The following is a 22,995-nucleotide window of genomic DNA, read 5'->3' on the forward strand; positions in this document are numbered from 1 at the left end:
CATGCACTCGCTGCTCAGGAGTACGAGCGGCGGGAGTCTGTGCTCCTCCCCCGGCCTGAGATGTGGCTGCAACAAGGGGAAGCAACCCTGCCTGAGCCAAAGTGGTGTACATGCTCATGAACTGTGCAAGAGTCTCCTGAAGAGCTGGAGTAGTAGTAGCAGTAGGCGTATCAGGTGCCTGGAACTCCTGGTGGTACCTCAGTGGCAGCTCGTGCGGGTGTTCTGGCTGCACACCGTGCGCGTCCTCGACCTCTACCCCGGCCCCGACCTCCAACGGCTCCAGTAGGGGGCACGGGTGCCTGATCATCTCTGGTAGCACTTGTCCTCACCATCTGTGAGAGAATAGAAAACAGAGGTAGGGTTGTGATGTCAAAAATCTCGCACGACAGGGAAATCAAATGAAATGGAATTTTTCTAACGGTTACATAGCCTCTCGTAGATAAGTACAGACGTCTCCGTACCGATCCGCGAGACTCTAATAAATCGGCTTGTGATTCATGACTCCTATGAACCTAGAGCTCTGATACCAACTTGTCACGACCCCGGTTCGCCCTCCGTGAACCATCGTAATGGCAACTAGTCTCTACGACTAGGTAAGCCTAACAATGAAGAATACAAACAACAATTGCAGAAGAAATAATTTAAAAATCGAAATAGTAAAATAAAATAGTGTTTAAGATGCCGCCTGGCACATAACACTACAAAATCTCAACCTAACACTCCCAAAATCCGGAACCCCATGAATCACAAGCTAAGAGATACATAAGAAGCTCTAACTCCAGAATGTCTAACGAAAAGGAAAACTACTGAAGGGCTATACTTATTACAGAAAGATAGAAAGGGACTCCTCGGTCTGCGGACGCGGAAGATATACCTCGAAGTCTCTACAGAAGCGTCTCGCCTCAAGGATGATAAGATTGAGTGGAAGTACCTGGATCTACACAACAAAAAGGTGCAGAAGAGTGGCATGAGCACACTACAGCGGTGCACAGTAAGTATCAAGACTAACCTCGGTGGAGTAGTGACGAGGAACAGTCAAGACACCTACCGGTGCAATAAACTATACAAATATAGGAACAACGGAACATGATGTATATGTAAAGACTACACAAAACGGCTGACAATACTACAATCACAATAAAGGAAGAAAAGAGCAAGTAACAACGGAAATACCAAAATAATGACATAGAAGAGCGAGCGAAAACACAAACCCAAAACACAAACCCAAATCCTAAATTCACAATACAGTAAAGGTAAGCAATAACTTAGGTCCTACGACAGTGTGCACATCAGGTCTTATCCAACAATTTCCACGAAGTACCGAATCTCGGACAAATTACAGCACACGAGTCCCAGTACCTGAAATCTAACACTTGGAATCTTGTGCCCCCATCAACCTCATGGTCATGCTGACAACTCACTTGCTAACTAGAGCCACTTTCACACATATAACAAGTAAACGAGGGTGTACATCTATACTCAGCAGAATCAGGAGGGCTTCACACCCAATAGGAGTGTTCAACTACGTGTATGCTTGTGCAAGTGCTTTAACATAGTTCCTACCAGCTAATAAGCGTAAGGAAAAGAACGGATAACACGTAAGATGTTTCCTCACAACTTCCACGAGATAAAGCTCATACAGGTAAGCGTACCACAACACAATATTAAACAACAAGAATGCCCGGGGCCATTACAAATCATCACAATCAATCCCTGACATAGCCCACCTTGTCTCGCCACGTGTGCAAATAATAACATAATAAGTGCCCACCTTGTTTCACCACACGTGCATCATAATATTCTCACCTTGTCTCGCCACATGCGCAACCCACATATAAGCACATATATACATACCCCACCTTGTCACGCGGCATGTGCAATATATCAATAGTAGCAATAGCACGACAGAAACCTCGTGCAACCCCATAAAAACAGCCGCACAGCAGAAACCTCGTGCATCACAATATCAACAACCGCACGGCAGAAACCTCGTGCCCCACCACAACAAGTACGACAGCAACAATGACAATATATACAAGAACAAAACAAGTAAATCAACTGAAGAAATTTCGATCACAAGGAGACGGTAAAACTAGCTCACAAGGAATAACCACAATAGAGAATACTAAGCGTGATAAGAACAACTCAACAAGGGAGAAATAATATGAAGCAACGATCCCACCATGTGTAATTCAACAACAAGGAAGCTAACACGAATCAAATAATTCCAAATAAGGAAATGTCCACTAAATATAGATTATCTAAACTCCTTTTAAGGTTGGGCAATTTACGAAGAATATACAATAATTTCCATTTAGGATGAGCAGCGGGAAGATAATCATCACCTCAATCAAGACTAAACAATTACAGGCGAGATAATAATGATTTCCAACAAAAACGAGCAATTATGAAAGATAGCATGACAATAGAAGAGGTAAAAATCTTCAGTTAAGCAAAATAAGAGTCAAATAGGCAATAAGAATGAATCATGAGCAATTAATTCCAATTAGATCATGTAGAGGTGAAACTAGTAAGTGGAAAGCTCAAGCATATCAAGTACACATTCATACACAGTGAATATAAGGACCTAAGAACCCTAAAAGGCTAATTTTTCCACAAATAAGTCCGAGAATGCACTCGTCACCTTGCGTACACGAACTACAATCAACATAGCAGACTCAAATCCTAAGGGTAAGTCCCCCACACAAGGTTAGGCAAGATACTTACCTCGAACCGGCTTAAAATCAACCCGAAACCACGTTCTTGCCACGAGTACTCAATTCCAAATGGCCCAAATCTATTCAATTCAATTACAAAATGTAAATAACACTTCAAGTAACTGATTCTACAAATAAATTCTAAGCTAATACGCGAAATTAGGTAAAATAACCAAAATCCCCCTCGAGCCCACACCTCGGAATCAAGTAAAAATGAGTAACCGAGTTCTTCTTCCTATGGTTGGCACGAGAATCCCTCTCAAAGGGGAAGAATCTGATTCGATCAATTCACATTTTCAGAACCCTCATACTCTCACGAGTCTATACATATCAAGAACACTAAAATCAGAGTTTAAGGGCCCCTCAAATACCCATTTTAAGGTCTCTTAATCTCAAGCCCTAATTACCCATTCTGCACTGATTTTTCCCTAATCTTTCACCAGTAATTAGACCTTTAATCACATATAAACGAGTTATGAAGTCAAGAATATTACCTCCAAGTGATTCCCCTTTGGTTTCCTCAAAAATCTCTCTCAAAAAATTCAATCCCGTTCAAAAATGATGGAAAAATGAAGAAGGGTCGCAGATGGGCTATTTAAATACTGCCCATGTATTTGTACATCGCGATCGCGGGAGAAGAGATGCGATCGCATAGAAGAAATAGTTGCTGGGCCAAAGTGTGCTACGCCATCGCGAAAGGACTGATGCGATCGCATAGAAGGAAAATGGCTACTGTCCAAATTTTGTTGCTACGCGATCGCGAACAAAACAATGCGATCACAAAGAAGGAAAAATGTTGAGGCCCAGAGCTACACTATGCGATCGCAAAGTTATCTGTGCGAACGCAATGAAGGAAAATATGGCAGCTTGACATTGTACTACGCGATCGCGGCTATGACAACGCGATCGCATAGAAGGAAACACCAGATAGCAGAACAGCAGTTCAAACATAGGGAAAAATGACCCGTAGCCCACTCGGAACACACCCGAGGCCCTCAATCAAACATGCCAACCAATCTTAAAATATCATTCAAACTTGTTCCAACCTTCGGAACGCTCAAAACAACATCAAAACACCAATTTTTCATCGGATTCATGCCTAAGAATTTCAAAAACTCTCAAATTACGCTTTCGATCAAAAAGTCTATCAAATCTCGTCCGAATAACCTGAAATTTTGCACACACGTCACATTCAACACTATGGAGCTACTCCAACTTCGGGAATTCTATTCCGACCCCGATATCAAAATCTCACTATCGAACCGTAAACTTGAAAAATCAACTTTCGGCATTTCAAGCCTAAATTAGCTATGGACCTCCAAAACACAATCTGAACGCACGCCTACGTCCAAAATCACTAAACGAAGCTGTTGAGATCACCCAAAACCCATTCCGGGGCCGTTTACTCAAAAGTCCAATTCCAGTTAAATTCTCATCGTTCAAACTTCTAAAACTAGATTCCTTCTTCCAATTTGACTCTGAATCATCCATTAACTGAATTCAACCATGCACGCAAGTCGATACTCATATTATGAAGCTGTTCCAGACCTTATGCTGCCGAACAGAGCTTAATTTCTCAAAATGACCGGCCGGGTCGTTACATATACACAGTACAATTTTTCGATGAAGGGTGGTCAACTGACCACCCTTGTGACCATATGGCTTCGCCACTGCTAGTATTGATGGTCGACGAGAAAGAAGAATCTCTCTCTCTCGTCGATTCTCTCTCAGATTTTTTCTTCTTTGTCTCTCTCTTCCTTCTCTCTCTCTCTTCGAGCAACTCAAGTCCTAGTATTGATGGCCAATGAGAAAGAAGAATCTCTCTCTCCTCGAGCAACTCAAGATACACGCCTTAGTATTGATGGCCGACGAGATATTAGAATAGAGTAGAAGGCAGCTAGGAAATAGAAAATAGTGAATTTTTCCAATGGAAAGGAGCAATGTGATGAACTCTTATCATAAATTTGTTGAACGAATCCGACGAACTTTCTTCTCTTCTTGGCCGGAAAACGCCATCTCCGATGAACTTTCTTCTCTTCTTTGCTATTTAGTCACATACAATGATACAAATACATTGTATTATGTACAAATTCATTCATACACATTGTGTTTTTATATAAATACTTTTTTTTTTTGCCTGTATTTATGTATTTCGAAAATATGTATTTTTTTTAATAAAGCTGAATACAGAATATAAACATTGAAATACACTATATACAAACATTAAAATAGAACAGAATATAAATAGTGAGTACATTTAATTTTAAAATATAGTAAAATACAGTAAAATACACTGAGTACAAATAAAAATACAGTAAAATACACCCAATGAAATATACTGAATACAGCAGTAATAACATGTATTAGGAATAACTAAAATATTATTAATACAAATACATTTGAATACACTAAATATAAAATTGCGAATACAGTAAATACAAGCATTGAATCTAATGAATGCAACAGTAAAAGAAATTATTGAAACACACTAAATACAAAAATTAAATACGATAGCTATATAAAACTGAAAAATTATTCTAATTAATTGGGTTGATAATAAGGCATGTTAGAATTGATTTTGTTGAGTTATATTAGGAGTGTGTGGCTAATTGATATTATTTTCGTTATTCAGCCGGACATACCTATTTTTAAGGTTATTTCCGTTACTGTATTCATGAATACATGGCAGGAATACATGTGAATACATGCGCATACAGCTGGACTGCCTTGATTAGGCGCTTTTTGTTGTTGTATTCATGAATACAGCAATGCGAATACAGCGAATACACTACCGTAACAACTAAATAGTAGCTATAGGAAGTAATTATATATATGGTAGCTGCAGGAAATTAATAACCACTAAACAATAGTAGTTTCTGAAATTCCTATTTAATTTATAATTAACCTATCATCTAACTAGTCATCTCACGATTCAAGTTGTATCTCAAGACCAAACTCGGATTTATTAATAAAACGATGGCTGAATTTTTCAAAATTTCAAATTATAGAGGGTTAATTACCACCTTAGTCTTTTGGTTCTAGGGATTGATTGATATTCGGTCTAATTCAAAACTATTCGATTGGTGTTCTTAATAGGACTGTGTACCTAGAAAAGTTACCCTTACTCTAGCCAGTTTCTTCTTACCTAAAAGTGTTTTTTTGTTCTTGCCAAAAGTGTGTTTTTTATAAAGTTAAAGATATTTCGCCAAACTTTAGAAAGTAAAAAATATTCTTGTATAGAAGTAAAAAAGAATAACTTCTTCCGAAAATACACTTAAAAAAAGTTGGGTCATCCTTTTCTGCTTGTCTACCTTTCATATTTTCCATTGACTTCATATACAGAAAAGTCAGAGTCAATCTTCCAATAACAAAAAGTTGTGAAGACTTCAAATACTGAAAAATCGGATTGAATGTTCCTAACAAAATGAGCACAGCCATTCTATCAATACCATCTCTGGCGCGTTAAGCTAGCTTTGAGTAGATGTGGATGGGAAAGAGAGCTATGAGTTTCTTGAAATGGCTGGTCATTCTAATATTCCACTTTTACTACCTTTTAGACCTCAGCATAGCACAGCCTAATTTCGCTTTTCAATCGCCATGTGAAGGTAATGAGACAGAGTACTCTCCGAATGGTGCATATGACACGAATCTTAACACAGTCCTCTCCTCTCTTTCACGTAACATAGATAGTGATGGGTTTTATAATACTTCCATAGGCCAAGATCCCAACTAGGTTAGTGTCATGGCGCAGTGTAGAGGAGATGTCGATTTACCAACATGCCGTGATTGTATAAAAAATGCAACTCGCTTGATTTTAGAGGTATGTCCTCACAAGAAATCCGCCTTTGGTATTTATGATAAGTGTCTGATAAGATCATCGAATGAGTCCTTCATAGGCACAGTCTCAACTGACCCACAGAAAATTTATTATTACAACCAAAATTTCTCGAACCCGCAAATGTTCTTTAACCGATATTTGACACCCGTGTTGGAAAATTTACGAAGTCGAGCTTCAGAGGGTGGGAAGCGTAAGTTTGCCACTAATATTACTCTTGCACCTGATTTTGTGACAGTATATGCACTTGTACAGTGCACAGCCGATTTATCAGCTGACGATTGCTACAATTGTTTGACCACTGGCTATCAAACTTTACCTGGTTGTGAGTGTTATGCAAAGCGGGGAAACTACTATTTGATGCCCAGCTGCATTATTCGGTATGAACCTTACTCTTTCTTCAACGAGTCATTTGCTGAAGCTCCGCACCCTTATGGCCATCGCCGCCACCAGCTTAACCGCCACTGCCACAACCAGGTATTTGAAATCCTTATGGAATTGTTAGCCACTTCATCTTTGTATTCAGCTTCTGGGGATACGCTATTCAAGTCTAGCCTCTTATTTTGGCCTGGGCGGCCTCAATTGCAAAGAAGATCCAGATCCCCCATAGCTGTTTTCCAAGAGGAGTGGCTGAGATTCAATTTAACTGTGTAAAGAACGTTTATATATACTATAAGTGTATTTTAACACGTTCTAGTAGTTTATGTGACTTGTTTTTCCAAGATATTGATCCCAATTATCTGTGATTTGAGAGCGTAAAATTGTTCTAGAATACTGCAAGTATACAAAAGTGTTGTAAATTGAATAGAACTGTAGCAAATAAGAATAGTCAGTGTTGTAAATTTGTAAATTTTCTTGAATTATTCTAGAGAAAAAAATCTAAGAAGAAGAGGTATTATCTTTTTGTCTTTATGGAGGGTTAGAAACTATGAGATCTTTTGTGTTTAAAAAGGAAAATTTGTCAACTGACTGTAAAACCAAATAGTATAGGGAACCGGATTTTCTCTCTATTTCCATGGTAAATCGGAAGTAAATAAAGAACACGCGATATTTACGTGGAAAACTCCTTGCTCAAGGGATTAAAACCCACGACCTACCCTAGTAGGATTTTAACTCCACTAAATGGAGCAAATATCAGATTACAACGTATTGTAATCTAGGAATTAAACTCTTAATCTCTTACCCCTTACAATAACTCTATTGGAAGCCCTTTGCAATAATCCTATTATAAAGCAACAAACCTTGACTAACTCTAGTCAAGAAACTAATCTCTATCTGTTCCCTCTGTTTTTTCCTTATCTGATTTTGTTGAGAATTAAACCAGGCATCTAACTAGTTACTCTGAACACAAGGGAACTAATTGTATCAGGTTCCTTAAGAGAGAAAAATTAATTTTAGGTTTTGCAAGTGTTGGAAAATAAAATCCCTTGCCTCATGTTGATAATATGTGTGTGTGAGGTCATCAAGGATGATTCAATAAAACTCTTTAGTTTGGCCTTAGCAAGCTACAGCTGTGTTGCTGTCAGACGGTATAATACAACAACTTTTACAGTTGTAGAGTTGACTGCACGACAACCGGGGCAACTGATCCCCTATGTGTTCCCTCTGTTATTTCCTTATCTAATTTTATTGAGAATTGAACCAGACATTTGACTAGTTACTATGAATGCAAGGGAACTAATTGTATTAGGTTCCTTATCCGGTTCTCTCATTAAATTTGTTAAATCATCAAAATAAAATACGCATTATCATGTTTATAAGTTAAGTCGACGGCTATAATTTTCTTCTTACACTTTTAACATCATTACATATTGCCTATTGGATTTTGTGATCTGGAACTTTGGGTAAATGCATTTGATCATGCTTTTACATGAAAAAGTATTTGCTATCATAAGACTACCTTGAAGCATTTTTGTAGGGAAGGATGATAAAACCGCACGAACTGTCATCATTACTGCTGTGCCCACTGTCATAGTTGTTATTTTTATTGTTTGTATACCTGTCATCTTGATGAAGAGGCGAAAGAGGAAGTTGGTGAACAAAAGAGAGAGTAAGCGTTGCTGATTAACCTTCAATAATTAAGGAAAGTTGAATTCTTAGGACCATGTTTCACTAATTTGTTGTATGCTTATGTTTGTGAAGGTATACGCGGGGATGATATAAGCACCGCAGAATCCTTGCAATATGATTTTTCTACAATTAGAGCAGCAACAAATAACTTTTCAAATGTTAATAAGTTGGGACAAAGCGGATTTGGTCCTGTGTACAAGGTGATTATATTAAATTTACTTATTGTTGCATGACTTTAACTTTTATAGCGTAAAAATTCTTTTAAGTGTATATACTTATATCGTTCTTTCAATTTGTGCTCGTCTGCTTCAGGGTAAGCTTCCAAATGGACAAGAAGTAGCAGTGAAAAGATTGTCAGCAGACTCAGGCCAAGGTGATCTAGAATTCAAAAACGAGGTCTTGTTGGTCGCCAGGCTTCAACACAGGAATTTGGTTAGGTTGCTGGGATTTTGCCTTTATGGAACAGAGAGACTTCTTGTCTACGAATTTGTTCCCAATGCCAGCCTTGACCACTTTTTATTTGGTTTGTACTGCTTAACTTTAAATCTTTTAGTTGCCCTAATCTTCTACACTGTCAGTGTATAGAAGTTAAACATTTTATAAGATATTGAGCTTATTATTTATTTTGTTTGTCCAATGGAAACGCAGATCCAGTTAAACGTAGGCAATTGGATTAGGAAAGGCGATCCAAAATTATAGGAGGCATTGCTAGGGGAATTCTTTATCTTCATGAGGAATCCAGACTTCGGATCATTCATCGTGATCTTAAAGCTAGTAATATTCTACTAGATGCAGAAATGAATCCTAAAATCTCGGACTTTGGCATGGCAAGGCTATTTTCAATGGATGAAACTCAAGGCAGCACAAGCAGAATTGTTGGAACCTAGTAAGTTTTACAACTCTCACTAGATCTATCGACATTTTTCATATCGCTGGGGCCTGGGAAGAATTCTTAAACATTTAACAAGAATAAAAGCTGCATCGAGACATAAGCAAATTTTCCCTTGAAATGTTACTTGAATTTTCAATATGTCATTGTAATCTCTTCAGGACTGGTTACCTCAATTTTGTTGAAATAGGACTTTGTTTGTGTCTAGAATTTGAATTATTCGAGGTGAATGGTCATATACCTAAAGTTTTGTTCTCAATTTGGTCATTAACATAGGTGCATTGCCTGATGATGAAAATGAAATTTATTTCCAGAGTCAGTTCTGGAAATGAATAGGCACATCTTGATCTTCTCTTGAACAATTTTTTTCTTGTCCAGAACAAAACAGCCTCTCTACTCCTTCGGGGTAGGGGTAAGGTGTGTACACAGTACCCTCCCCAGACCCCACTAGTGGGATTTTACTGGATTGTTGTTGTTGTTACAGTATAAATTGTAGCACAACGTTTTACTGTGTCTTCCTAAGTTCATTAAAAAATGTTTCAGTTCTTTATTGGCCTTTACATGTGGTCTGAATTTTAACATCAAGGAGTTCCCAGTTTTGACATCTTATTGAGTGGCTGGTCGCACTGTTTCTGGACAATAAACTCCAGAATTGATTTTCTGTTCATGTGAAGTGCAACATATATTTGTACCGAAAAAAAAACTTTAACAGCTGAATCATATCTAAGTTGTTGAATGTCATGTAACTCTTGTTTTTGTTTTCCAGTGGATATATGGCACCAGAATATGCGATGCACGGACAATTCTCAGTCAAATCAGATGTTTTCAGCTTTGGAGTACTAGTCCTAGAAATTTTAAGTGGCCAAAGAAACACTTGTTTCAGAAATGGAGAATCCGTGGAAGACCTTTTGAGCTATGTAAGTAACCAGGTCCAATAAGTTTTCATCAACCCTAAACTGGTCGGGATCTGCTACATATGAAATATATGTTACTCCCTCTACCTCCCAAATATAGTCTTTTGGTAAACTAAATTTATTCCAAAGTACTTTTTCTTTCTCAAATTCACACTGCTCCAATAAGTTGAACTCTAATTAAGTGAGACGTTTAAGAGAAAAATAAAGATTTAATTTAGACAAAGGCTCTTATATATTTTTCAATACAAATACTCTTAGGAGTAGGGCTGTTTAGTGTTCTTCTTAAGGGTTGTGAATACTCTTATGATCGGAGGCAGTATGATATATGATTCATTATTCTGAGAATTGAATTATAACTGCAGGCTTGGTCGAACTGGCGCAAAGGAACAACTACAAATTTTATAGACCCAATGCTGAGGGGGAAGCACAGGACTGGTTCGTGACATAGTGAGATGTATCCACATTGCTTTATTGTGCGTTCAAGAAAATGTGGCAAACAGACCAACTATGGCTGCAGTAGTTCTCATGCTCAGTAGCCTCTCTTTGAGTCTTCCAGTTCCTTCAGGGCCTGCATATTATATGCACAACGATATTAGCCCAGAGACTTCCCTTGTTCAAGAATACAATTCAAGAATGTCAGATTCTAGAGAACCAACCAAAGGTAAATCTATTTCTTCATCACGGAATGAGGCGTCGATAACTGAGTTATATCCTCGTTAACATCCTTGGACATTGTTATAGAATGAATCTAGACAATTATTATAGGATAATCTAGACACTTATTATAGGATGAATCTAGACACTTATTATAGAATGAATGTAGACTCTTTCTTAGTAGTGCACATAAATAGCAGATTTGTAGGAATCTCTTTTATTTCTTTCCTTAGTTAGCATCTAATGTACATGTATTTATATTGCTCACCTCTTGGAATGAGAACACAAGTTATTCTTTCTATTTCGTTCACATGGTATCAGAGCGGGTTCTCCGGCTTTACCGGAGTTAGATAGAGAACCTACCGGAACTGTCAGTTAGGGTCAGAATACTTTTGAAGGGTTTGGAATTTGAAGTTTAACCATCTCTCCGGCCTCGACTTTACATTTTTGTCCAGCTTATGGTGTTTGTTTTTTCAGAAAACCTCGGCTGGGAAAATCTCTGACCGTCCCAGGTTCGGTTCATAGTGTCAAGGTTTTGTCACCTTTTCTCTGTTGTGTTCAAATTTTGTTTCCTTCTGTGATTGCTTGATCCTTAGTAGTGAACCAACTTTGTGTGCAGAACTTTGGCCTTTTTTATAGCTTTGAGATTAATCTGTTGGTTAGTGATTCTTGGTTACTGATTCTTACACTATTGGCCGGACTTTTGGTTGGTTATTGCCCATTAGATTGGCTCTATTGGAGTTCTGTTTCTTTGTTTCATTGGGTGTCTTTCCTTCGCTGTTTCGTTGGATAGTGTTATTCTGGTGGAGAACTTTTGAGGTTTATTGGCTTTTCTGACATTTATATTGATACTTTGGGGATTTTTGGAAAGATGACCATAAATAGTAAGCAAGGAGGAAATAGTGATACAACTTCTAGTCCAACAATCCTAGTTTCGGATGAGTTTCTTGAGTTCCTTCAAAATCATAAATCAATTAAGGAATCTTCTTCAGTTACTGCTTTTGCCGGGCCAGATAAGACATGTCTTATCACCTCTTCAAATAAATGGGTGATTGATGATCACGCCCAACTATGCCTTATAAAAAGGACTAAGCGGTCGCTGCAAATATAATCCGGTTTACAAGTCCGGAGTCGAATCCCACAGAGAACTAAGGTTTAGCTACAGCTGTTCACTATCACCAAGAAGACAAGCTTGAACAATTCCTAACCTATAGATATTAAGATTCTTGTGTTTAACTACTTAACTAACAAATTAAAATAGTAAATTAACAACTAACGATACTGAGGGTTAGAGAAAAGATTAAGGAGGTCTAGAGTTATGATTTCCCCTATTGTCGGAATCCTTCCCGCTATGTCTTCTATAATTTCGCCTAAGTATTCTCTACCGATCATGAGCACTCTTATTACCGTAAATCTCTCCCGAGTAATTACGACAATTTACTAGACGCACTCTCCCGAGCTGCGCTAGCTGGCTTTTAATACAGCTCACTTCAGATCGCACCCAAGGCTTCGTTATCCCTAATCCCACCTTTAAACCCTCGGTTATTGATCCCTCATATACTCTGGGAGTGGTGTTGTTCAACAATTACCTAAATATGCACTCTCTCCCGAGTTATGCATACTAAATAGGCACAACTAATTGAGAGCTCTTCAATCAACCAGAATATAAATGTAGTTGAACAAATAGAGAAAAGCTATGGCTCAATTAATTAAAACATAACAAGAATTTATCCTACAAAAGGTTCTATCAAACTCTAGATAACAAATTAGCTATTCATAATAGTATGTAAAACTACAATACTAAAAGTCATATCCAACAATGAAAAATAGGAAGAGGAAGGAAAAAACTCGTAGAACAATTCTCCGCCTTGCTCCCAATGTGTTCTTGCCTCCAAGGGTGTTGTCTAACCCTAAAGTAGTGTCTCTCGCCTCCTTAGGTCTAATTTGTGTCCAAAATATGTCCCCTTCTTGTTCTTGGTCGGCCTCCTTTGTTTAATATAGGGTTTAGGACTTAAAATCCCATATTTTGCACTTTAGTCCCTGAAATTTTCGCTTCCTGCCGCGGTCCCACCGCGGTCGCGGTGGAACCGCGGCCAAACATGCCCTCTGATTCTTCAGTTGTCCGCGACCATCTTCTACCGCGGTTCTGCCGCGGTCGCGGTGGAACCGCGGTTTTTCACCCTGTTCCGTTTGGAATTTGGAAAAACGTAAAACATGAAAATTGTAGCCCTTTGAATGGCTTTCCAACCATATATTGGGCAGCCCAAATGGAGTTCTGAGCAAAAAGTTATGTCTATTTTACTAGACAGTGCGCAATATGCCTCCTCAAGTCTTCGTTCGTACTTAATTATCAAATTTGACCCCCGAACACGATCCCGGCTTAATTCCTTGAGCTTTTACTCAGACTTCAAAGCTTCAAATCACTTAAATTCATTCCATAACATCTATATAGCTCGGAATCACACCTACAAGGCATAAAACACACAATTAGTACAAAACACTAGCGATTAAAGCGCAAACTCAATTAAAGTGCAGTAAATTCGAGTGTAATAAGTGACTAAAATATGCAATTATAGCCTATCATCAATTGACTCAGGTGCCACAAATCACATGACAGGTAATCCACATATTTTTTCTAGCTTTCGATCACACAAAGTACCCTCTTCAGTTACTGTAGCTGATGGAACAACATGTAGCAGTGTTGGATCTGGGACTGTTAAACCGACTTCCTCTATTACCCTGTCATCTGTATTAAGTCTACCAAACTTGGCCTTTAATTTGATTTCTGTTAGTAAAATCACCAGAGACCTTAATTGCTGTGTAGCATTCTTTCCCAATCATTGTTTGTTTCTTGATCTTACGACGAAGCAAATTATTGGTAAAGGGTATTTATCTGGTGATCTCTATATCCTTGATGAATGGGAGCCACAGTCTATTGCATGCTCTAGTATCGTGTCTCCTTTTGAAGCACATTGTCGATTGAGGCATCCCTCTTTACCTTTGTTGAAGAAGCTCTGTCCTGAGTTTCAGAATATTTCTTCATTGGATTGTGAGTCATGTCGATTTGCAAAACATCATCGCATCTCGTTAGGTCCAAACTGAAGTGTTTACTCACTTTTCTGCCTTTTGTGCTGAAGTCAAAACTCAATTCAATGCTTCGGTGCGTACTCTAAGGAGTGATAATGCTAAAGAATACATGTCAGAGTTATTTCAGTCCTACATGAGACAACATGGTGTACTACATCAGTCTTCTTGTGTTGATACACCCTCTCAAAACGGAGTTGCTGAAAGGAAGAATAGGCATCTACTTGAGACAGCTCGGGCACTTCTGTTCCAAATGAAAGTTCCTAAACAGTTCTGGGCTGATGCGGTCTCCACGGCTTGCTTTTTGGTTAATCGCATGCCATCTACTGTGCTTGGAGGTAATATGCCTTACAGTATTCTTTTTCCAAATAAGTCATTATTTCCTGTGGAACCTAAGGTGTTTGGAAGCACATGTTATGTTCGAGATGTTCGACCATCTGTTACCAAATTGGATCCCAAGGCATTGAAGTGTGTTTTTCTTGGTTATTCCCGCCTTCAGAAGGGGTATCGGTGTTATTCTACTGAACTTGGCAAATATCTGGTGTCAATTGATGTGGTGTTTTAAGAGACTATACCATTCTTCTATGCACCTCCCGTCTCTACTAGTCAGGGGGAGGAAGATGAGTGGCTAGTATATCAGGTTACCCGTACTTTGACAGAACAATCAGATGATGTTCCTTCATCTCCTAGCTCTTCTATCGAGCACCAATCGACTATTGTGCCTTCAACACCTGCTCCAACTGTGTTAGCAAGACCACCAATTGTTCAAGTTTACTCGCGCAGGCGAGAGACAAATGATACGTCTCCTGCACCAGTTCCTTCGTCATCTGTTCCTCTTCCGCCTGATCCTCCAGAAGACCTTGACCTTCCCATTGCTTTACGCAAAGGTACACGTACTTGCAAATCCACATATTCTATTGCTAATTTTGTTTCCTACGACCACTTATCCCCCGCATCTAGATCTTTGATTGCGTCTCTAGACTCTATTTCTATACCCAAAACGGTGAAAGAGGCTTTGAATCATCCTGGATGGTCTGAAGCAATGCTTGAGGAAATACATGCCTTAGAGGAAAACCATACTTGGGATTTAGTGAATTTACCTAGTGGAAAGAAAGCAGTGGGATGCAAATGGGTCTTCACGGTCAAAGTTAATCCAGATGGCTCTGTGGCAAGACTTAAGGCCAGACTTGTGGCCAAAGGGTATGCTCAGACTTATGGAGTGGATTATTCAGACACATTCTCTCCGGTTGCCAAACTTACTTCTGTCCGCTTGTTCATTTCTCTAGCAGCTTCTGAGAATTGGCCTTTGCATCAATTGGATATTAAGAATGCATTTCTTCATGGTGATCTTCATGAAGAGGTGTATATGGAGCAACCACCTGGTTTTGTTGCTCAGGGGGAGTATGGAAAGGTCTGTCATTTAAAGAAGTCCTTATATGGCTTGAAGCAGAGTCCCCGGGCTTGGTTTGGTAAATTTAAAGAAGACAGTTCAAGAATTTGGGCTAAAAAAGACAAATGTGATCATTCAGTCTTCTACGGGCAATCAACAGCTGGATCTATTTTCCTTGTCGTATATGTTGATGACATTGTGATTACAGGAAGTGACTATGCAGGAATCTCTTCTCTCAAGTCTTTCTTGCATACTAAGTTTCATACAAAAGACTTGGGACAACTGAAATATTTCTTGGGAGTAGAAGTAACTAGAAGCAAGAAGGGAATTTTTCTATCTCAGCGAAAGTATATTTTTGACTTACTGGCAGAAACTAGTAAGTTGGCTGCCAAGCCTTGCAGTACTCCGGTGGTTCCTAATTTGCATCTTATGAAAGATGATGGCGAGCCATTTAATGATCCGGATAGATACAGGAGGTTAGTTGGGAGATTAAACTATCTCACTGTGACTCGTCCAGATATTGCTTTTGCAGTAAGTATGGTTAGCCAATTCATGTCCGCGCCCACAATCAAACATTGGGAGGCTTTGGAGCAGATCCTACGTTACCTAAAAGGAGCTCCTGGACTTGGCATATTATATAGCAACCACGGGCATTCCCGCATTGATTGTTTTGCAGATGCAGATTGGGCTGGATCCAAGATTGACAGAAGATCTACTACTGGTTACTGTGTATTTGTTGGTGCAAACTTGATATCATGGAGAAGTAAGAAACAGAATGTTGTATCTCGGTCCAGTGCAGAATCAGAGTATAGAGCTATGGCACAATCAACATGTGAGATAATGTGGATACACCATCTTTTAACTGAAATAGGGTTGAAGCATCCTACTCCATCAAAGCTCTGGTGTGACAATCAAGCTGCGCTCCATATTGCCTCAAATCCAGTGTATCATGAAAGAACCAAGCACATTGAAGTTGACTGTCATTTTATTCGTGAGAAAATTCAAGAGAACTTGATTTCCACTGCCTACGTGAAGACAGGAGAGCAACTAGCTGATTTGTTCACTAAAGCATTGAATGGTACTCGAATTGGTTACCTTTGTAACAAGCTGGGCATGATCAATATATATGCTCCAGCTTGAGGGGGAGTGTTATAGAATGAATCTAGACACTTATTATAGGATAATCTGGACACTTATTATAGGATGAATTTAGACACTTATTATAGAATGAATGTAGACACTTTCTTAGTAGTGTACATAAATAGCAGATTTGTAGGAATCTCTTTTATTTCTTTCCTTAGTTAGCATCTGATGTACATGTATTTATATTGCTCACCTCTTGGAATGAGAACACAAGTTATTCTTTCTATTTCGTTCACAGATATAATAGCCTTTTCTCTAAGTTTTCTTATTTACTTTTTTATTTGTTCGAACTCCTATTAGTTTAGAATTGAGATTGAACAATTGATGATTTTGTGTTTCTCACAAGGATTTAACTTGATTTATAAGTAATATTACTTTTATTTTGGTTTGAAAGATAATTATACTAATATAAAATTGAACCAAATGACCCCTTAGTAAGTAGTAGTATATAGTACTCCCTCTGGTGGATGAAATTCAGGGTAAGAGTGGTACATAGATAATTCAATTTAACAAGTGTATTCAACAGTGTATTCAGTTCAGCCATCAGATGATCCTTCTCAAGCATAGCAAATGATTCAAACCCAAAAGTCTGCTTATCCCAGTTGCAGGTAATCTTTTTTTTTCTCTCTCTAAAAATGCATGTGCTACGTCACAACACTTGGAATCTAACCACATCATCCCTAGCTTTCTCCTTAGCATGCCAAAAACCAGTGCAACTCCAGAAAGACAGATATGTTACTCAAGCGTTATGTCGAACAAGTGGTGTGCATTCTTTCAGTGTGCTTGTATGTGAGAACTGGCGAAAGATGTGCCCTTTAAACAACAGGGAAAGCAAAAGATAGGAGTGGGAGCAGATTGTAGATGCAGAGCAAAAAAAATCAGGGTGTTTTAATGTGTCACTTACCTGGTGGTTCACTTCTTACCTTAAGGCCTCTAAACAGGGGCGAAGCTGGCATTTGGTTTATAGGTTCGATTAAATCTAGCAAATTTGGTTTCAGATCTTGTATTTGTCTTAAGAAATTTATTATATATAAAAATTATCAATTTAGAACCAAATAACTTAAAAAGATTAAAATTTTGAACACATAAGCTTCAAATTCTACCTCTATATTTTACTTCTCTCGCTAAAGGCTCTGGACTTGAGACTAAGGGTGTCTAACGGGCTGGGTTTAACCGTAACCGAACCGGTACAAGGGCTGGGTTGGGCTGGGTTAAAAGGGTAGGGGTTTGGTCCGTCTACTTAAATTCTACCGGTTAACCGGACCGGTCAAACCCGGTCAACGGTTTTTACTGTTCAACCGGTTAACCGGCCCAGATCGGGCCAGCTCAGACCGATATAACGGCTAGCTAATTTTTTTTTATTGTGGGCCTTTGTGACGACCCAAAGGGTCATCACCTGTTTTAAATGAATTATGTGCTTCCGAGGCCTTGAAAACCTCATTTAGAGTTGCCTCGATTTGCGTGCACAGTCCGGGCGCGTAGCCGGAAAGCTTAAATATGAATTTCTGTGAAAAATGCTAAGTTTTGATATTAAAATAAATAAATTTGACTTCGGTCAATATTTTGGGTAAACGGACCCGGACCCGTGATTTGACGGTCCCGGAGGGTCCGTTGGAAAATATGGGACGTGGGCGTATGCCTGGAATCGAATTCCGAAGTCCCAAGCCCGAGAAATGAATTTTTAAGAAAAATTATTTTCTGGAAATGTTTAAGAAAAATTGAAATGATATTTGATTAGAACGTGTTGGTATCGGGCCCGTATTTTGGTTCCGACGCCCGGTGCAGGTCTTATATATGTTTTAAGTCCTTCCTGTAAAGTTTGGTTAAAATCGGACGTCGTTTGACGTGTTTCGGACTTAAAGTTCTAAATTTGAAACTTGATGAAGTTTTGGAAAAAATTCATGATTTTGAGGTTTAATTCGATGTTTATGATGTTATTTTGGCGATTTGATCGCACGAATAAGTCCATGTGATGTTTTTGAATTAGTATGCATGTTTGGTTTGGAGCCCCGAGGGCTCGGGTGTGATTCGGATGTGTTTCGGGGTTGTTTTAGCCTTAGAAAAAGTTGCAGAAAGTATCTGGTGTCTGATATTTAGTCCTATGCGATCGCATAGGCAGCCTCGCGATCGCATAGTGTAAGCTTCCTGGTGCCCAGTTTTGTTCTATGCGATCGCATAAATTCATCCGCGATCGCGTAGCTTAGCCACAATTCATTTCATGCGATCACATCTTTCTTCCGCGATCGCAGTTCATTAAACCAAACCTGAAAAAGGCGAAGTCCTTTCTTCTATGCGATCGCAATGCTTGGTTCGCGATCGCAGAGACCAACCTTCCCTTCCCCTATGCGATCGCATGACCTTCTTCGCGATCGCATAGAGCATTTTCGCCCAGTTAAATTTTTAAACTTCAGAAAACAGTAGTTACGGGATTCATTAGAAATTTCACAAAACCTCTTCTTCTCCAAGCTCTTAGGCGACCATTGAAGCGATTCTTCACCAAAACCTCTTGGGTTAGTAATTCTTAGCTTATTTTCTCCCAATTCCTGCAATATCTATTGAAATCCTACGCCTAAAACATGTGATTTAAGGTAGAAAATTGGGTATCTGGGTAGAGTTAGGGCTTTTTGATTTTTCTTGATTTAGACCTCGTTTCGGGGTCGAATTTGGAAATAAATTATATATTTGGGCTCGTGGGTGAATGGGGGATTTGATTTTGGTCCGAACCTCGTGTTTTGACCAAGCGGGTCCGGGGTCGATTTTTGAGTTTTTGGAAAAAATGATGGAAAAGCTATAATTAGGCATTGGGTTCGAATTGTTTAGCATTATTTGATGTTATGAAGTCATTTGTGTATAGATACGATTGTTTGGGAGCCGAATTCAAAAGGAAAGGCGGTTGTTGAGGATCGGGTTGGCCGTGGAAGTTCGAGGTAAGTGTTTGGTCTAACCTTAGCTTGAGGGATTAGGAGTTGAGTCTTATTTGCTATGTGGAATTTGTTGTGTACGACGTATAGGCATGGTGACGAGTATCTATACGTTGGTGTCTAGCATGTCCGTGAGTCCTTAAATTGTGAATATCTTGATTTCGTTGTATTTTCTTGCCTCGGTGATGATTCCTAATTGTTGTGAAAAAAGCTTGTGGAAGGAAATTATGACCTTTGAACATCGAGGAGCATTGGCTCAAGTTATATTACAAATTGTGAAAGTATATGAAATGATTGAACCCTTTGGAGCATTGGCTCAAGTGGTAAAGTGAGTTATGAAATAAAAGTGAAAGAAAGAGAAAGAGTTATTAAGTTGTTCCCTTGCCGGGGTATTGTTACTTTGTTGATTATTTCCCTTGCCGGGATGTTGAGATTATTGATGTTGCACCCTTGCCGGAATTTCTATTATTATTCTTTTTATTCCCTTGCCCCTTGTTTGTGATTGTTGTTTGGGTGAGGAAGAGTGTTAAAGCATGAAGGGTGATGCCGTGCATTGTTTGTCTATTGTGAGGAAAGAGTGTAAAGCACGAAGGGTGATGCCGTGCCGCACGATGTACCATTCCGTGCCGATTCTATTGATTATATGTGAGGAAAGAGAGTAAAAGCACGAAGGGTGATGCCGTGCACGTTTTATTATATCATTGCTTGGTGAGGACGAGAGTAAAAGCACGAAGGGTGATGCCGGCACTTATTGATTTTTGATTCATTATTGTTGTCTGAGTTACATTGCTTCTTTCATTACTTGATGACTTCTAAATCATAGTTGTTATCTTCCCCGCAGCATGATCCCCCTCCCATATTGACTGGTTATCTCTGCATCTCTATTTTCCGCTGTAAATATATAACTGCACAGGTTTATGTGGTGGTCTGGTCTAGCCTCGTCACTACTTCGCCGAGGTTAGGCTAGGCACTTATCAGCACATGGGTCAGTTGTGCTGATACTACACTCTATGCTCTTTTGCACACATTCAGGTATCGGACAGCAGCAGTAGCTCGGGAGCCATCCTTCAGTCCACGAGATTCCGAGGTAGTCCTGCAGGCTTCCGCAGGCCCGACATCTCTTCCATCTGTTTTATGATCTGTTTCCTTTTGTACCCGAGACAGAGTTTTATTTCGTTATTTCAGACCCTTGTATTTAGCACTCTTAGATAGTCTGTGTATGTTGTGACACCAGGTGCTGGGTAGAGACATGTATTGGCTATTGTGCATTTTGGTTTTCTAGTTATCTAAGACTTCCGCTAAAATTTTACTTCCCGCTGTTATTTAATTGCTTTTCCATTGTTAATTTAATTGCTTAAAAAGTATAAAACGAAAAGGGGTGATGATTTTCAAAGGTTTGTGGCTTGCCTAGCTTCTACGAGTAGGCGCCATCACGACCCCCAAGGGTGGGAATTTCGGATTGTGACAGCCTTATTTCTGACCGTTGGCAACGGTCTTCTGCCCTTATGGCTGTTGCCCAACAGTAGATTTTCACAAATAGCCCAATTTTGGGTTTTTTAAAAAAAAAATTAACACCCCTTTGAAAAACTTTAAATACACCCCCCCTCTTCTTCATTTCCTCATTCATCTCTCATTTCTCAATCTCAATTCTCATATTCTCTCATTCTTCAATATTCACCTAAAGTGCAATCAACTATTTGGCTCTTATTTTTTTTGAAATTTAATTTATCGTAGTATTTATTATTTGAAGTTTGAACAATTGAACTTCAAATTTGGAACAATTGACGTTTCTTCGTGGTAATATTGGAGTTGCGAAGCCTCATCAAGTGCTCAATTTATTGCCGAATTCGGTGCACTCCTTCCAACTTTTTCTCTCATTTACTATTTTACTTGCATATTTAATTTTTGCTAGTAGTTAAATTTTTACAATATGTTTAATGCTGCAAAAAGAGTTTGTAATAAGGTTACTAATCGGGGAAATAAAAAAAGAGGTAGTACTTCTGCTTCAACATCTGGTAGTAATTTAAATGAGTCTACACATATTCCTGAAACATTACATGATAATAATATAGATTATGAACAATTACAGGAAAATATCGGTATAGAAGATAATGAATTAGAAATGGAAAATGAGATACCACTTACACCTAGTAGTGTTGCAGCTGGTAGCAGGGGTGGTGGTCGTAGTGCTAGTAGTAGACCACCTGTGGCCCCGACTACTAATCGGAGAAAAAAAAGTAAGGTTTGGAAATTTTTTGACGAAATAGAAGGTACTGATAGAGTTAAATACAAACTTTGTAATGATACTTTTAAACATAAGACTGGAGGACAATTAGGGGGGACACTTAGTAGACATATGAGAATTGAGCATCCTATAGAATGGGGCTCTGATGGAGAAGAAAATCAAGCAACTCTAAACCCTACTACTGGAAGACTTATGAAATATAATAAAATGAAGGATCGTGAGGAGTTAGCAAAAATGATTGCTTTGGGTTGTCTACATTTTTCTTTTGCTTCTTCATCATATCTTATTATGTATATTCAAAGGATTTATAATCCTTTATCTAAAGGTCCCAAGAAGTACTTGTAGATCTGATATCTTTAGACTTCATGGACAATATCAAACATACATACGTTATTTGTTTAGCCACCTTCCTTGTAGAGTTTCTCTAACTTCTGATATTGGCCATGCTGTTAATGAAAATGATTATTTGACAATTACATGTCATTGGATAGATGATAATTATTGTATGCAAAAACGTATTATCTCTTTTAAATATGATGAAGATCAGAGTCATACTGCTGTATTTATAAGTACTACTATTAGTGAAGTTGTTAAATTTTATAATCTCAAGCAAAAAGTATTGTGTATGTCTTTTGATAATGCTTCTAACAATAATGCCGCAATTTCAATATTAAAACTGCATTTGCAACCATCACTTGCCGAAATTTTTCATGTTAGGCGTGCATGTCATGTTTATAATTTAATTGTTAAAAGTAGCCTTGATTTATTTTCAGCTGAGATTACTCATGTTAGAAGAGCAGTTGGTGTTATTCAAGGAAATAATAGACAATCTAGAATTAGAGAATTTAAGAATAAGTGTACCGAGTATAACCTTAAACCTAGATTCATGCCAGACGAAATTGTTACTAGATGGAATTATACATATATCTACAATATATTAAAAGCAGGAAGCCCTAATTAAAAAGTTAAATTACTTTATTACCCTTCTTATTTTAAAAACCTATTTATTGTAATTAAAAAGAAAAACGTAAAGCCTGCGAAGAGAAGCAACGCTTCATCGCCTGTTTGAAGAAAATGCATGTTCCAACGAAGAAATGCCATTTTGCATTGTTTCTTCTGAATGTAACGATATT

The 22,995-nt window shown here is 38.5% G+C and overlaps 1 pseudogene; it reads left to right on the top strand.

Annotated features, from left to right (window-relative positions):
* LOC109230328 lies at positions 6,190-11,264 on the top strand (annotated as a pseudogene).

The sequence above is a fragment of the Nicotiana attenuata genome, chromosome 7 (assembly GCF_001879085.1).
Source record: "Nicotiana attenuata strain UT chromosome 7, NIATTr2, whole genome shotgun sequence".
Lineage (NCBI taxonomy): Eukaryota > Viridiplantae > Streptophyta > Magnoliopsida > Solanales > Solanaceae > Nicotiana > Nicotiana attenuata.